Raw genomic sequence first — 6,000 nt, 5'->3', positions numbered from 1 at the left:
CAGATGAGGGTCACCTCCAGCTAATGCACATGCAGTGAGCTCCCTTCTGAATTCTAGACCTATGGCAAGAGACCTTTCCATTTGCTGAAATGATTCTGATGACTTCTTTAGTTTTATTGCTAGTAAGTGATTATTCTCTGACGCAAGCAGAAACAGCTTGCTGTAACTCCAGGATAATGCATTATGAGCAGTGTGTTTAATTTAAATAACTGGTGTATTTGCCACCTGAGTTTCCCCCTACTTACAGGCAATGTAGCTACAGTATTTTTTTTTTTTTTTTTTGCTAATAAAGTCACCAAAACCTCCAGAATCACAGCCAGGATTTTGCCTTCTAAAACAAATTTGATTTTTTTCTTTCATTTTTATTGTTATTACACAGGTGATACATAATGTCTAGAATGCAGACAGAGAGAATCTGGCATGCAGGACAGGATGCTATGGACATGCATTATATGCATGTGGATCTGTCACTAAAGTGGCATGTCTTATTTGATTTCCAGATGTTCTGAGTGTTGTTACTGTAGAGGGTCCTCACTAACTGAGAAGTCCCATCTCTGCCCCTCCTATGAACCAATAATGGGTACCTCTCTCTCTGCTCCATGGCTGAGTGGCCTGGGATGATTGCACACGTGCACTTTGATGCAGGGTGGACCCTGAACCCCAAGGACAATGTTCCCAGTGTTCCCAATTGCAGTTCATCTGGAAGGGAGTCTTGAGTGAACCGTGTCTTCTCTTGCCCTCGGTAGTGAGGACAGCAAGGTACTGGTCATGTTCTCTCTGGGTTGTTGGTGCCTTGGCTGGGTAACATGTTCCGCCGTTCCACAGTGCTCCTTTGGACAGGAAGCTTATCTGGTCCTTGGATATCCTTTCTGTAAGACGGATGAAATGAGCCTGTGTGCCTTGTCCCCCGGGGAGCCGGGGTGGCTGTCATCTACACCACTTGCGGTGTTAATGACACTGATTCTGAGCTCTCCTCCCCAAGCCCACTCATCTCTGTCTCTGGAATCCCATTTGCCTGGTTTACCTAGGCTTGACTTGCCAACTGCGTCCCAATGTTTAAAGTACAATGTCTGGCGACAAAAGCGACTGAAAAGAGAGAGGTTCAGTTAGGCCACAGTCTGAGGCTGCAGTCCATCATGGTAGGGGAGGCACAGAGGCAGGAACAGCAGGAGGCTGGTCACATGGCACCCACAGTGAAGAAGCAGAGAGCTGAACGCTGGAGCTCAGCTCCCTTTCTCCTTATTCAGTAGATGACCCCACCCCCAGGGATGGTGCCACCCACAGTGGTTGGGACTTCCCCCCTCATTTAACCCAATCAGGAAAAGCCCTCACGGGCACACCCGGAGCCTCACTTCCCATGACTACGGAGCTTGTCAACTGTTGCCATTCTGGGAAGACCCTGGGTCCAGCATCAGGTCATGACCTTGTTCATCTCCTTGCATCTGTGTGATGGAGGACACTGTTTCCTGCTGGCCATCAGCTGGGGCTGCCCGTCCCCTGAAGTTCCTGACACATGCCCCTGAGGTACGCTGGCAGTTCACAGCATGGCTCCAGTTAGGTCAGCAGGAGATGAGCATGTGCTCTGATGTATTATATAATATATTATCTTATTATTATATATTATGTATTATCTAATATATTATCTTAAAAGGGCTGTTTCAAACACACCGACAGACGGACAGACCACAAAGATTCAGACTTAAAATTCAAGCACTAGGGGCTGGAGAGATGGCGCAGCAGTTAAGAGCACTGGCTGCTCTTGCAGAGAAAGAATCCTAACCTAGGTCAGGCAGCTATAAGCAGTCTGTGACTCCAGCTCCAGGGATCTGATGCCTCTGGCCTCCAAGGACACCTGCGCTCATGAGCACACACACACTCTCTCTCTCTCTCTCACACACACACACACTTAAAAATAAAGATGTATTTATTTATTTTATGTATATATGTGTGTATCTGAGTGTATGTATGTGTACCATGTGTGTGCAGGTACCTGAGGAGGCCAGAAGATCCCCTGGAACTGGAGTTTCAGACAGTGGTAATTCACCCAAAGTGGGTGTTGGGTACTGAACCCAGATCCTCCACAAGAACAGCATGTGTTCTTAACCACTGAGCTACTTCTCCAGTTCTCATAATTAAAAATAAAATGAATATTCAAAAGATGCAAACAATAGAAACTGCCTATGAGGGTAAACAGATGTCAGGTTTAACACAGAGAGACTTCAAAATAGTTATTATAAATTATAAATATGGTCAACTAATGAAAAAAACCTTGATTAAATTAGAAAACACAGGTTTGATGATGGCATCTCATCAAGTAGATAATATCAATAAAAAGATAGTTTTTTAGAATTAAGCTGAAGGGTTAATTTAAATGACTCGGTTGGGAAAGCATTCGGCTTGCAAGTGTGAAGACCTGAGTTCGATCCTCAGAACCCACATGTAAAACTGGACACAGTGGCTCACATTTATAATCCCAATGACGACAAGGCAGGTGGATCCCTGAAGCTCACAGGCCGGTTAGCCTAGCTTACTTGGTGACTTTCCAGGCTAGTGAGAGGCCCTGTCTCTGGATGGTGCCTGAGAAACAGCTGCAATTGTCCTCTGACCTCCACAAGCATGCACACAGGGGTACCCACCCTGTCACACACGTGTACCCACCCACCAGGATAGCTTCTGACTGCCACGAGCATGCACACATGAGCACCCCTTCCATCCCCCACCAACTTGTGTGCCCACCCACCCAGGTTCTTCTCTGACTCCACAATCATACATATATGTGGACCCATCCACACACAAACATGCACGTGTGCGTGCACATGTACACACACACACACACACACACACACACACACACACACACACACACAGATCCTAGCAATAAGAAGTAAAGAGACTAAAATCAAAACTTCAGTGGAAGCTCAGTTTTTAGTGTGAACTGGAAGAAGGGAAGAGTCAGGCCTATAGGCAAATACTATGGCATCCAAAGAGCAGAGTAGAAATGAGATGATCACAAGGTGAAAGAACCAGGGGCCATGAAATGCTGGGCGTTTGGATAATGTTGTCTGTGCATACCTGGATAATGGCGGGGAGGGCAACAGAAAAATGTTTGAAAAAATAATGGTTGGAAGCTTCTCAAATCTATCCGAGAACACCTATCTACATCCCAGCAGCAGTCACTGGGGGATGTGGTTGGCTGCTGATGCCTGTCCCAGACAGTGCCTGTAGCTGGAGCTATGTTTCCACAAGGAGACATTCCTGTAGCAGAGCAAGGGGAATGGAAGTCACCCGAAGGTGAAATTATCACAGGCAGCAGCCCAGCCCAGGAGTGCAGTGTCAGCCAGAACTCACCCTTGAGATTCTGATCATCTGGAGCAGAGGCCACACTGCCTGGTTCCTGCTCACCAGAGGACCAGGCTCATCCCGGTTCTGCAGACCCTGTTCATAAGGGTAGGGCCAGACCATCCTTTTGTCAAGGAGACTAAGAGCTGAGTCCTCTCTTGGGCCTGCAGATGTCCTGGGGATCATGAACAGCAGGACAAAAGCTTGACATCTCTCCCACCATTTTACACCTGTCTGCTTAGACGCTGGGTCAGGGTCCTGCTCAACTCTGCACACAGATACCTTCAACATGCAGGGAGTGTTCATGCTCAGCCAGCAATCCTCCAACTCAAGGCTGAAGACAACAAATAGTCTTGTCCTACCCCTCCTCACCCTCAGCCTGCCCATGCCACCTGGTACCGGTGGTCCTCGGCTTTCTGCTGACTTAGTCACCTTTTCCATGCCTGAGGTTTGTCTGAGCTCCAGCACACCACACAGGGGATACTCAGGTTCTGCAGCTGGCCTCACCAGTACGGACGGCTGTGAGGCAAGGGTGGACGGCAGGCTTAGTGTGTAGCTCTTTGCTCCTGTGTCCACTCTGCTGGCCTTCAAAGACCTGAGTTTCGGGATAAAAGTACCAAGATGCAAAGAGAAGACAGCAAGCAGATTCATCATCCTTTTGGGAACCTGCAGCTGCACACCCATGCCACCGTACTCCGGAGCCTGCCTGTGTTCTGCAAGGGCTTGAGAGGCTGTCATGGAGCACTGGAGTGGGTGGCACATGTGCAGAGTACAGCTGCAGAGGGAATCAGGAAGTAGTTGGGTGATGCTGTGAGGGACCCTGAGGCTGGACACCTGCCACCCTTCCATAGCCAAGTTTTTCCCTATGAAAGCCAGCTTACTCTCAGGACAAACTCACACTGCTTAGACTAACCTGAGAAGTGCCTGACCTGCCCAACTCTGCTCTCCCTTCTGTAAATTCCTACACCACAGCCTGTGACACTGGACTCCTGGCTTCTGCATGCAGCAGGCCTGTTACGGTAGGCCCAGCCCCCTCCTCCCAATCAGAAAAGGAAAGCATTCACCCAGATCTGCCTGCTGAATGGCGTGCTCACAGCTGGCTGCTTGCATCAAATCCACATGCCACCAAGTCTCCTTTCTCTCCCTCTCCATCTAACCCCTGCCACTGGCTTGTTGGAGAGCCTGGGACATAACTTGACTGAGGTGAGCCATTGCCTGTGAACCTTCACCAAGGTGCTTTGCCCTCTGGGAATTCTGTGACTGTGAACCTTTGTCTAGGTGCTGAGCCCTCCAGGAGTTCTGTGATTTTTTTCTTTCCATTAAAAGTCTGTCTATTTAACCACCCATCTTCTATCTATTTATGAGCTATCTGTCTATCTGTCTATCTATCTATCTATCTATCTATCTATCTATCTATCTATCTATCATATCTATCTATTCATTCTTTGGAGCCTGGGTCTTGCTGTGTACCCCAGGCCGGCCTCAAGGTCTCCATCCCCCTGCTTTAGTCTCTTGAATGCTTCACTTACAGGCATATGTCCACAAGCCATCACAGCCTGCTTGCAGTATTCTTTTCTAAACTCAGCAACCATGAGAAGAAAAGCCACTTGCTGCACACGTCAGGGTCAGGAGTGGACGGGGCTGTTAAAAAGTTCACAGGCAACGGCCCATCTCACCCAAGCTGGGGATGCCGCACACTGTGTCCCAGGCTCTTCGGCAAGCCTGTGCCTTGCGTCGCCATGGGGCGGGGCACTTGGCTTTGACGGCTCCTGATGCAAACATCCGTCTGTGAGTACACCACTCAACAGTCAGATCTGGAGGTGAGCTTGTGTTGTATTTGATGAGGGAAGTCTTTCTGAGCCAGAGAGCAGTGGGTTCCGGGTGATGTGGAGAAAGGCCTCACCACTGAAGGGTGCAGGCTCATGTGGCTGCAGCCGAGTCACAAGCTGCTTGCTTTGGCACATTTTAGAACAAAGGGGCTGGCCCACCTCATCCAAGTTGGGCATGCCACAGATGCTGTCCGGGGCTCCCCAGCAAGCTGGAGTTGTAACAAGATTAAAAAACCTTTTTTCCCCCACTTTTCAACAGTGGGGATAGATTCCAAGGCCTCAAGCACCCCTGGCGAGAACTCTACCACTGAGCTACAGATCACCTTCAAAGATTTTTGAATGTGGGTGAAGGGTTAATCATTTTATTCTTTACTTTTCCTAAATATTTAAGGAAAGGTTCTGTGTTGGAAAGAAGGGAAATAAAATATGTATTTCTTATTTCTCCACATATAAATGTATGTATGAACAGAATTCTGTAGGAGCTCTGATAATGTAAAAGAAAATATTTGCTTATAGAATATTCTTTGTGTCTCAGTTTCTTGGCTAACATCAAATGAGGACTATTCTTTAAATAGTTTGTTTTTCATTTAAATTATAAGGAATTTTGCTTTCAATACTGACTTATCTTTTGCAACAAATTGCAGGGTAGTTAACAAAACATTTGAGTTCTGTGATCCACCAAGAGACTTTGGCATGAAAACTATTTTTTCCTTAGTCATATGCCCCTTCTTCTTATTGCCCAGAGCAACATGGATATGTTTCTAGAATGTATGACAGGCTTTAATAATAAGGTTTTTGCTTGATAATGTAAATACACACACATATTTAAATG

This window comes from Peromyscus californicus, unplaced genomic scaffold (genome assembly GCF_007827085.1).
Source record: "Peromyscus californicus insignis strain IS unplaced genomic scaffold, ASM782708v3 Scaffold_21__1_contigs__length_65335640, whole genome shotgun sequence".
Lineage (NCBI taxonomy): Eukaryota > Metazoa > Chordata > Mammalia > Rodentia > Cricetidae > Peromyscus > Peromyscus californicus.
The sequence above is the reverse complement of the archived record's forward strand: the minus strand, read 5'-3'. Positions refer to the sequence as shown.